The sequence below is a fragment of the Balaenoptera borealis genome, assembly GCF_965194805.1.
Source record: "Balaenoptera borealis genome assembly, chromosome: 8".
Taxonomy (NCBI): Eukaryota; Metazoa; Chordata; class Mammalia; order Artiodactyla; family Balaenopteridae; genus Balaenoptera; species Balaenoptera borealis.
The window spans coordinates 41,067,952-41,080,013 of NC_138865.1; the positions used below are offsets into that span (position 1 = coordinate 41,067,952).

At 41.9% G+C, this 12,062-nt stretch overlaps 1 protein-coding gene and 1 long non-coding RNA gene across 3 annotated transcripts in view; one reads left to right on the forward strand and one right to left on the reverse strand.

Moving 5' to 3' along the window:
* The window catches only part of LOC309633029, a 329,590-nt gene that overhangs the window by 211,199 nt on the left and 106,329 nt on the right, over positions 1 to 12,062 (reverse strand). The window lies entirely within an intron of this gene.
* The window catches only part of RASEF (RAS and EF-hand domain containing), a 225,096-nt gene that overhangs the window by 16,887 nt on the left and 196,147 nt on the right, over positions 1 to 12,062 (forward strand). The window contains exon 1 of one of the 2 annotated variants that reach the window (XM_082401170.1): positions 1,244 to 4,722. The exons of the other annotated variant lie outside the window; for it this stretch is intronic. The gene's annotated coding sequence lies outside the window, so the exon portion shown is untranslated. Of the gene's footprint in view, positions 1 to 1,243; positions 4,723 to 12,062 lie in introns of those variants that run through there. 2 annotated transcript variants of the gene reach the window in all.

The following is a 12,062-nucleotide window of genomic DNA, read 5'->3' on the forward strand; positions in this document are numbered from 1 at the left end:
TACATTTATTTTAAAAAATAATAATAACATTAAAAAAATAAAAAATAAATAAATGTTTGGTAGAGGTAGCCTATGATGCCATCTGGTCCTGGACTTTTGTTTGTTGGGAGTTTTAAAATTATTGATTCAATTCCAATACTAGTAATTGGTCTGTTCATATTTTCTATTTCTTCCTGGTTCAGTTTTGGGAGATTGGTACCTTTCTAAGAATTTGTCCATTTCTTCTAGGTTGTCCATTTTGTTTTCATTATTTTATTCATTTATTCAGAAATTTCCAGGGGCTGACCATGTATGGCAAAGATATGTTGAAGAACTCTATGCATAGAGGATTGGTTTTTTGAAGGGTATTTTTTATATCAGTAATTTTCAAATTAGTGGGGGTGCCTTAAGGGAAACTTGGGTGAATTATGCAGAGAAGGGAGGAGAAAGGAGAAGTTTTGTTTTATGAAACCCACCTTACATTAGGAATAAAGGGCTCTAATGATCTAACTTTTTTAAGTGCGGGTTTATCAGGGGTTTAGTTTAAGTGAGTAGCATATTCGATTCACGGGGGCCCTAAAGTCACTTGCTGGCTTTTTTTGCTTGATCTGGAGACTTTCTGTCCATCTTCACCATCCTGTCTCTCGTTGACCTGGCCTGGGTTGGCAGGGTACATAGGAGGGATAAATTTGTATGAGATGGTTGTACTGAGTGGGTCTTAATAAATTTTCTTTTCCTGTTTTGTCCTCGTCCTCCTTCCTTCTCCTTTTAGGCATTTTTCCTTTTATTCTTTTTAAATTCCTATTCCTTCTTTGTCTCTTGTCATTTATAAAAGTCAAAGTAATTTATATACATGGTTAAAAAAATTAAACAATAGAAAAATCTTCAAATAAACCAGGCTACCTTTATTTAAATGTCTTCTATTTTATATTCATTTAATTGGCATTTATTCCCTACAAAAGACAAAATTAACCTTTCTTATTCAGTGAACTAAGACCCATAGCATGACTGAACGTGATAAAACACTAATGATGAAATTTTTCTTAGTTTCTTTTAATACATTAGTTGCCTTGCTCTTGTAGTTGCAAAACTGCCATCAAGTTCTTATAAAAATGTTCATTGAATTGTAGGATGTTAGTGAATATAGTAGGGCCACACTGTAAATAGAAGAATCATCAATTTTTTAAAATATCTCTACCTTTTTATTTGCAGATGGATCCATTACCACACACACACACATTACCCCACAAATGTCCACTGACCGGACATTTTCTACAGATTGAGGCAGACACTCCCCGGACCCATGACCTAAAGGACTTACGTGCCAAGCGTATGGCTTACTATGAAAGCATTGGGGTCATCAAGAGTGATGCTTCCAGAAATGGCAGCCAACAGGTGTCGACAGCTTCCCAAAACATCAAAGTTAATCCTTCAGAAAACCAAACCCTCAGGCTGAGAGGCCCTCAGATGTCTCCGTGTTATTTAGCAATTGGATAGAAACCTCTGCTCCGGGAAGAGTTCACAGAGGCTTCTGGAGAAGCAGAGCAGTGTCAGGACCACAGGGCCCAGGAGGAGCCCTGGAGAAAGAACCACCCACGAGAACTGGATCTCCAACTGTTGGCTGATGCCTTGGTCCCCGAGACACAGAAGCTGCGACATGTTATAAATTGGTCCCAGAAGTTCTTGTCCAACCCTCCAGAAGAGCATGGGTCAAAGAGTCCCACAACTTCTCTAAGACTCCCTCACTCTAACCTTTATCACAGTTCAAAAGCTCTAGGAAGTAAGAGAAATGCCCATCTGAGGTCATCTGATTCTCCACCCCTGCTCAGAGAAGACCAGTCCAGCACACAAACAGACATTCACAGCTGCTCTTCAAGCCTCCAGAATAACTCGTCAGAAACAGGCTTGTTTTCCGAATTTCCAAGTTCCTTCCTGGAGGACGGTTTTCCTGGCAGTCACTCTTGTGGGTGGCAAGAAACTACAGTTAGGAGTGAGGGAGAGGCACAACTGCCGGGTGCCCTCCTGACAGCTGGAAGATCCTGCTCAACAGGGGTGTGACAGAGCAGGAAATAGTCACATTCAGACCCCCAACGAGGATGAGGTATTTCCTGAGAGGCTGGGAGCTCAGACACGACTCAAACATACTTTTGGAGAAAGTAAAGTTTTAGAGGAAATTGGACAGAGCCCACCCAGAAATGGTTACTTCTGGACCCCATTGACAGACAGCTCAAAGGAGGAACATTTAGATGGACCTGGGGAAAGTAAAGGGACACCTAGAAGGGATGTTCTGGGCAGGAAGTATAGAAGGTTTTCAGGAATTGCCTTATCCCCTCCAAGTGATATGATAGCACCATGTGGTGTTTCCTCCTCTGGGGAGACTCCCCTGGAGGCTGAAGTCAGGCAGGAGTGCGGAGGGGCTGGGGAGTCCCCTGTGGGGACCCCCAAGGATGTCAGAGCAGAATTCAAAGCTGACAGCTCCAGAGGTGAAGACCTCATCCAGAGACTGCCTGGGAGTCAAAGTATGCTCCCCTCCAGCAGCTCCAATGGAAGGAGAACGGAATCAGACAATGTGGGGTTCAGTTTGGGGTCCCCCCAGACTGACATTAAGCATAAAAATGGACGGAAACATGCCATCACGGAGAGCGCAGGGAAGACTATTACGGGGAGAATGCCAAGAGGCTGTCTGAACAGAAGTGTGCCGAGTCCTGCCAAAAGCAGCCAGCCTGTGATAACTCAGAAGCAATTTGACCTAACACGTCCCAAAAGTCAAGTGGCCCCTCAGATGGCCGGCCTCTCGCTGAATGTGTCAGAGGGCCCCTGGGAGAGCCCTGCGCTTCATGTACATCCATGGACCCACTGCAGAGGCACACGGTGTGCTCGGCAGGGCTTGGTTTCACCAATTGCCACCACCTGGGGTGGACAGGAGATCAGTACAGACACCCCGAGTGGTCACCAGGCAAACAACTCATGAGCAATAGGAAAAGATACCGCCTTCAAGTCACCCCATTTCCAGGGAGATCTCCAAAGCCGATTGGAAGGGATCCTTCCCACTCCAGGATGTTGGTGACAGCCTCTCCTGGAGGGGTGAGTCACCATGTAAGCCAGAGCAAGGGGCCAGTGTACTGGAGACATATTTCTAATAATTTTCTGCATATGCTGAACAAGATCAGGGGTCTTTCTTCAGAGGAGAGCAACTCCTCTTGGCCTTTCCAGGGGCCTAGACTGTCCAAATCAGAATTGGTAATCACATTTCCAGAAGGGAGAGGCAAGTCTAAAGGTGCCATCCTGGCCAGGGAGGCCAGGGAGTGGAGAGATGGGAGTGAAAGCCATGCAGCTGCGGAAGGTGAGGAGGGCACCCATCCCCCAGGACAAGGCTATGCAGCAGAGGCAGCTCTGGAAGAGACTAGCTTTTGGAAACCTCAGGGCAACTATGGTATGAAACCAAAGCTGGGGAAGACAGTCTCATGACTGGCACTTGTATAACATGCCACGTGGCTATTGGGTTTGAGACACAAGCTCCTTCATATATTACCCCTTAGTTTCATTTTCTATAAATATGAAATGGGCATTGTCTTAGTCTCTTTGGGCTGCCGTAAGAAAAATACCATACACTGGGTGGCTTAAAGAACAAATATTTATTTCTCACAGTTCTGGAGGCTGGAAAGTCCAAGATCAAGGTGCCAGCAGATCCAGTGTCTAGTGAGGGCCTGCTCCCTGGTTCATAGATGGCTGTCTTCTTGCTGTGTTCTCACATGGCAGAAGCAGAGAAGGGAAGCAAGCTCTTCTGTGACTCTTTTGAGGGTACTAATCCCATTCATGAGGGCTCCACCCTCATGACCTCATCTAATTCTAATCCCCTCCCAAAGGCTCCGCCTCCTAATACCATCACATTAGGGGGTAGAGTTTCCACATATGAATTCTGTTGGGGGGAACAAACCTTCAATTCATAAGAGGGATAATTATCAGAGTAAAGTATAAACTGTGAGATACTATGCAAATACATTTATTTTGTGTGTGTGGCAGAACAAAAGCCATTAGCTAATTAAAAGTAATCTTAGAAAATAGTTATTTTGAAAGGTAAATGCTACAGCATTCTTCTGGTTGAATAGATAGCTCTCTCGGGTGCCTGCATTTTTCATGAGTGTGATGATTCTATTCATTTTGCTGTATAGTAGTTTGTGCGGGAATAAGTATTATATGTGTTTCACCTAAATTACATTTTAACAACCAAGCATTAGAAAATAAAATCTGCCTCTCCAATTTGAGTGCTATGTAGGTAGAAAATGATTAATGCATTTTTATTTCATAGAATAAGCTCAGATTAGGAATTTAAAATACCTTGCTAGATCTTTATGCAAAAAATTTTCTTATTTGAATTCATTCTCTTTCCTTGTTTTTGGAACTGAATTACATGATTTGTTATAAACGATAGTAAAATATAACATTCCAAAGCTATTTTGAGATACAGATAAAATGGTAGAATATTATTAAAGTATGCTTATAATATTTTTATAAGATTTGGGAAGCTGAGTGACATGCCTTGCATCAACAGAGATAACAAAATACATCTGGAAAATAAAATCTATATGAAGCACGACAGATTTGTAACTTTGTATTTTACACTTCTAGGGAAGTTATGTTCTGCTACCCGCAAAATGACCCCAGAATGACCAGCTGTGGGGGACACTGGGAAATGTCCAGTACTGCATGTTCATCTCATAAACTTAAAGATGTGAAGCCAAGGTTTGACTTCTTTTTTGTTTTGTCACATAATAACATTTTAAATAACTAAGTATTAGCATTGGCAATCTTCTGAAAAATTAATTAACATTCTGGTTTATACACTGTGGTAAAAATCAATTATGTACTGAAGGTCTACCATGTGCAAGATGCTGTACAGGATGCTATAACAGACACAGAAAGGAAGAAGAGACAGTTACTCCAGAGTGTGGAGTTCTATAAGAGAAGCGCAACAGTGCTTGGGGAGCAAAAGAAGTTATGGTACCGGTGGAATCAGGAGAGGCCTTATTTGTCAGGTAGTAAGAAAGGAGGCTTTGAAGGATAGATAGTAGTTGAACAGATAAAAAAAGGAATACCAGTTGGTAGAAATAGCATGAGTACAGTCATAGAGGTAAGATGCTTGGATTTTGTTGAAGGAGTAATGAGTTGCCTAATGTCAGGATTATTAGTCAGGATTGGTTTGGTTTCAAGTGATGGAAGCACTACTAAAACTAGTGGGGCATCAGAAGAAAATGAATTGGTTTGATTATTTGCAAATGTTTGGGGGTTTCATCTAGCAACTCAACACAATGACATGAGCTTTCAGTCTCTCTCCATCGCTTGGCTTTGCTTCCAAGATGGCAGGCACTCTCATCCATCTTTCATATTGTATTTGGCAACTTTCTATAGAGGTGTCTTCTAAAACAGACTTCTCCAAAGAGTTCCTCAACTTTGTTTTCTCTTTGTTCTGGGATCCTTAACCAGTGCCGGAATATAGAAGCTGAAGTTAAAAGACTTGGGTATGAATCATGGCCCTGCCACTTATTAACTGAGGGGCTTTGAATGAGTTACTTAAACTCTCCAAGATTCAGTTTCATCATCTTCAAAGTGGGCACAGTATTTACTCTTCTACTTTGAAGGAGTTTTGTGAAGATTAAGTGAATAACGTCCATGGAAGTACTTTGAAAATTATTAAGTGCTGTATACATGTAGGATTTGATGAGTGAAAGTAATATTAATAGTATGTCTATTTGGTACATCCAAACTTATCCTAGAACTCTGTGACCTTTTTGGTGGGTGTTTATACCCCTTTCAGAAAACAGTCCATGTCATCGTCATTATCATCGTCATCAAAACAGTGAATGTTTTTTAAGTACCTACTCTGTACGTGTCAAACATGTTGCATGCAGTGTCTCATATATTCCTCCCAGCAGTCCATTTTACAGAAGAGGTCACTGATCTTAGGTGAGGATCTTGTCCAAGATCACCTATTTAGTAAGTGGCAGAGCCAGTGTCCAAACCCATTTGACATGAGAACCCTTGCTTTGAACCCCTCTGTTCTGTTTCCTCTCCAGCCTCCTATTCTTCAGTCCTGTGGGTCATTAACACCACATCTCTTAACCAATTCATGCCTATGCCACCACTGCTTTAAACTCTTTCATATACTGCATAGATATGTTCAGATTTCTGGTTATCCTGAATGCCATCCCTAGAATGTGACTGTGAACTTTTGGTTGAATAGATTTCGCTGTGAAGACATCTGTATGTTGTACGATGTTGATGTGTCCCTGTATTGAATTATAGCCACTGTGCACTGTTAGATTACATGTTTATGTGCCCTTTTTGAGCTTTATGACATAGAATCCATTTTTCTTGTTTCAGCCAATGTCTTTGGAAAGTGTAAGTGGTTTAATTCTCTGGAACCAAACTCATCAAAAGCACTTTTCCCTTGGGAACCTTTGGTTCCTTCCCAGTAATGAGTTTAACATTAAGATCTGTTGTCCCCCTAAGTTCATAGGATCCATACCCAGTGGACGTGCAGGGCTTGAAGCTTACATTTTGTACCCAGAACTGGCCTCTGGACTCCAGACGCATACATACACCTTCTTGATTGATGTGGCCATTTGAATGTCTCACTGGAGCTCCACACTTGGCAGGTCCCAAACTATATTCATGGATCCCCGCTCTCCATCCCATAATACCACTGTTCCTCTGTAGTGTCCTCCACTGTGCACCTAACTGCCCAGGCTAGATCCCTGAGGTCATCCCTGCCTCTCCTTTTCCCACCTCCATATTTGGTCCTTTCCAAATCCTGTCAATTTTTACCTCCTAAATATTTTTTTGAATCCAGCCCCTCCTCTTCATGCTCGCCCCCTTACCATCCGCTCTCCCTGGATGACTGCAAGAGCCTCCTACCTTGTCCCCCTAACCACTCTGACTCTCACTCTGATCTCCACACCACCATCAAAGGGATTTTTTCAAATGTCATAGAAGGTCACCCTGCAATGGATTGCTGTTGCCCTTAGAATAAAGATGGACCACATTAACATGTCCCTCTGGGCTCAGGCTGTTTCCACCTCTGCCTCTTGCCCCCTTCACACCAGCCGCAGGGCCCTCTTCAGTTCCCCTGTGGTGGTGCACGCTCTCCACCCCACCAGCAGCCCCTTGCTTACTTAAGTGATAATCACTTCAGATCCAAGCCCAAAGCCCCATGAGAGCTTCCCACCCACTACCTTCAGACTAGGTCTGGTCTACTTGTTTACTTGCTCCCAGAGTGCCCTGTTTTCCTCTTTCAAGGAAACGAAATGTAAAATGTAATGAAGTAGAATGTAAGGAGGGTCTTCAAGGTCAAGAACAAGTCTGTGCAGCTCACTGGGAACTAGCACAGTGCTTAGATCTTAATAAGAGCTCAATACTTATCAAATAAATGAATAAATGCAGAAATAACTTGGATTATAACTTGGATTGCCATGTGTCTATCAATCAGCTATAATCTATGTATAATCTATAATCTATGTATTATTATATATATACGGAATATATGTTTGTATATTGTATATTCAACATATATAATAATTTCCATTTTGTTAGGTTTAAGAGTTGAGTTGGGTCCTTTTAAGGAATAATGCAGATAAGAACATCTTTCTTTTTTAAACACTCCTTTCTCTTTTTTTTTTTTTAACATTTTTATTGGAGTATAATTGCTTTACAATGCTGTGTTAGTTTCTGCTTTATAACAAAGTGAATCAGTTATACATATACATATGTCCCCATATCTCTTCCCTCTTGCGTCTCCCTCCCTCCCACCCTCTCTATCCCGCCCCTCTAGGTGGTCACAAAGCACCGAACTGATCTCCCTGTGCTATGCAGCTGCTTCCCACCAGCTATCTATTTTACGTTTGGTAGTGTATATATGTCCATGCCACTCTCTCACTTTGTCCCAGCTTACTCTTCCCCCTCGCCGTATCCTCAAGTCCATTCTCTAGTAGGTCTGTGTCTTTATTCCCGTCTTGCCCCTAGGTTCTTCATGACCATTATTATTATTATTTTATTTTATTTTTTAGATTCCATATATATGTGTTAGCATACGGTATTTGTTTTTCTCTTTCTGACTTACTTCACTCTGTATGACAGACTCTCGGTCCATCCGCCTCACTACAAATAACTCAATAGAAATCTGCTTTTACAAGGAGTAATTCAAATGTTTTACCATTAAGCTTGCTGTAGGATTTAAGGAGATTCATTTTGCCAGATTAAGGATGTTTCCTCCTATTCCTAATGCTCTAAGTGGTCCCTCCTCCCCACTCCTCACCCCCAGGAAGAGCTGTTGAATTTTATCACATATTTTGTATTTCTCTAGAGATGGAGGCGTTACTATGATGGTTTTTATTAAGACTTTATCTTTTTAGAGCAGTTTTAAGTTCACAGAAAGTTTGAGGGGAAGATACAGAGATTTCTCCCATACCCCCTCCCTGCAAAACAGGCATAGCCTCTCCATTATCAGCATCCCCCACCAGAGGGTACATTTGTTACAAGTGATGAGCCTATGCTGACAAATCATAATCACTCAAAGTCCATAGTTTACATTACAGTTCACTCTTGGTGTGGTAGATTCTATGGATTTGGATATATAATGACATATATCTATCATTATGGCATCATACAGAGTTTTTTTTTTTTTTTTTCACTGCCCTGAAAATCCTCTGTGCTCTATCTATTCATCCCTCTCTTCCTTCAACCCCTGTCAAGCACTGACATTTCTACTGTCTCCATATTTTTGGAGAATTGTCATATAGTTGGAATTGTACAGTACATAGCCTTTTCAGGTTGTCTTCTTTCACTTAGTCATATGCATTTAATGTTTCCTCCATGTCTTTTCCTGGCTTGATAGCTCATTTAGCACTGAATCATATTCCATTTCTGATGTACCACAGTTGATTTATCCATTCACCTACTGAAGGACATCTTGGTTGTTTCTTCCAAGTTTTGCCAGTCTGAGTAAAGCTGCTATAAACAGTGGTAAACACTCCTTTCTTTTAAAGGCATTTCTGGTTTAAATTTTTCTAGAATACATTAGAAATCTTTCTGCCATTTCAGTATACACCAGTCATAGTTAAATATTGTCTTGACAATTGATGTTTGTTATGAATATTCACTATCTGTATTCTTATTTTATTATTCTTTTATTATCATCTATCTCATCTCTGAGTCATTGCAGCTGCCTGACTATGACATCTTTTTCCTAGCCTTATTTTCCTTCCACTCTGCTTTAGATTTAGAAATTAATTAAGCATACTTTTAAGCTTGTCTGTTAAATAATAGCTAATAAAGCTTTAATGAAAACATAAGAAGCAAAGTGCATTCATTGTTCTTTGATACAGTGTTACTTTAGCTCTTTTCACCTATGTCCTGGACTGGCTTCTAGATGCTTGAAATAGTGACACGTTTGATAATCTGGGAAGAACAATATTACTGTAGATATTCATGCATTTAAGAATGACGGCATTTAAAATAGAATGCAAACCACTTGATAAATAAAACTGAAGAGAACACAAACCAAGCATGAAATTGCATCAAGTGATTTCCCCTGTGTACATACTAAGTAGATACCTCTTCAGGAGGTAACTAATTTGTAGTTAGGAATGGAGAAGTAGAAAAAAAAAATCCCATTAATATCTACAGTTAGCCCAACTTCTGTATATTGGTCCACATGACAACAAATATTTTATTCTAAAAATGTTTCTCACAATTCTGTTTTTTTAAGTTGTCAACTAGGGATAGATTGCTTAAGGAGTTGCCCCAAGAATTCAATCAGTATTTGGAGGTGTCTCCATTAGCAAGACTTCTGCAAAGAGAATCTCCAGGCTCTGCCATTCTATACTTCAAACTCACAATTCAAAATTATTTCAGCAAAATATGATGATAGGAAGACACTCCCCTCCTTGCTAAGAATTCTGGCTGGGCTGTTCCTTGTATTCTGCTGCATCTTTGGGGGTGCCGAGTTTGGGGCTGAGTGAAGTGGGCTGTGTAGAGAACTTCATTCCAGGCAGGGGCATGAGGGCGGCCTGGCTGACACAGTTGTCCTCCCATCAGCAGCCGGCTGGTCTGCTGGTTTGACTTGCCGGGCAGGCGTCCTTCTTCCCCAGCTTTGCAAGAGTCTCTCAAACCTGTGCTGTTGGCTGAAGTGAATGACTTTTCTAGGAGAAGAGGGCCATCTTTCCGTCAAAAGTCTATGAATAGCTGCATTCCCCTGTTAGAACTTTGCAGCAGAGTCATTCCAGATAGCGAAAGCTTATAAGTACAAAGTCCCAACAGAAGGGAGATGCCCTGGATTCCTGGGACCCACTTCTGGAGGGAAGTCGCCTGGGGGCAGAGCAGCGGCTTCATCTCAGTCTCATTGCCTTGGTAACCTTAAGTAACTTCTAGCTCTTTCTACCCTTCAGAACAACAACAGAGGACTTGTCTTAACTAATTTATGTAACAAACTTTTGGAGACCCTATTATGAACAGATGCTGCCTTAGGCACTGGGGACACAGTAGGGAACAAAACAGACAAAACGTCCCTCCCTTCCTGGCACTTACATTCCAGTGGAGTGAAACAGAAGGTAAAACACACACGTAAATAAGTAACCCACAGGGACTCCCCTGGTGGTCCAGTGGTTAAGACCCCTGCACTCCCAATGCAGGGAGCATGGGTTCAATCCCTGGTCGGGGAAATAAGATGCCACAGCATGGCCTAAAAATAAGAAAAAAAGACTGACCCATGAAATGTGGCAGATGGCAATAGGTGTTTTGGAGGAAAATAAAGCAGCAAATCGGGGTAGAGAGTGCTGGAGGGTTGCGATTTTACATGTGGTGGCCAGGGGTGTCTTACTGAGATGTTAACTGTAAGAAACTGAGAAGAGGCTTCAGAGAAGGATCTGACCCTGACTGGGGGCCACAGCAAGTGCAAGAGCCCTAACTGCAAGGCTTCTTGTTGTTGTTGTTGTTATTGTTGGTGTGTTTCTTTGGGAAGAATTTTATATGTGTCTGGGGATGTGTCTCTGCTGGTGCGCGTCCTTAACAAATGCACACAAATGCCATCACTCAAGAGCATACTGTCTGCTAGTTTCTTACATCAGCATGTCTTAGCGGCCTTTCCACACCCGTTTGTGTGTTCTCCTTTGCTGTCACCCATATCAGCCACACAGCTGTATCTCGGCCCCTCTCGTGCCAACATCTGTGCCTTCCTTGCTCTTTTCCGTCCTTCTCATCCTCAGTTCAGGAAAAGACCTGACCGTGCTCGTTCCAGAGTCCTCAATACAAGTGTCACTCTTGCTGACAGATGTCCTGTCCGTGCCCCGTTTGGTCACTGATTCAGATGTGGAAGGAAACTCTGCGTAAGAGGATTCAGAAATGCATTGTGCTGGCATGTCACCGACGGGCATGGTGTCACTCCCTGACGTCATTGTGTTTCATTTCTTCCGAAGTCTGTGTTCATCTGGAATCTGAATGGGCCTCAGCAGCACTGAACAGGCGGCTTCATTCTGCCCTCTAGTGGATGATGCTGTTTCAGCATGCAGGCTGGCCCCATTGGTTAGCATTCCCCGCTGCTCGCAGACGCCGAGTGTGAGCAGCTCTATAGCTGCAGGCACGTGTCCTTTTGTTACAAATATGTAACTCCCTGCAGCAGATCCCTAACAGGAAAGTAAAACTGACTTCTGACTTTGTCTTCATATCTTTTCAAAAGTCAAGTGTGGCATAAACTCTACCTGTATAGTGAAAAGCAAGTGGAAGAAAATAAAATTCTCATTTTCAACCCAGAAAAAAAAAAAAAAAAAGTCAAGCGCTTTTTTTTTTTTTCTTGGTCCCTCCAAGTGACTCCAAAATCTATTGGGGAAAAATGATAATTTCTCAGCCTGTAACCTCCAGATGGGTAAACCAGTTTGTTTCCTGACCTAACATTCTGCCAGACTTCAGAAGAGCATTGTATCTTTTTTCTCTTGTGGAAGGTCTTGGAAATATTTGGGTAATTAATAACCAAAGTAATTTGAGATGAAAGCATTCCAGTGCTTAGAACAGCATTTGTAACCTTTGGTATAGTT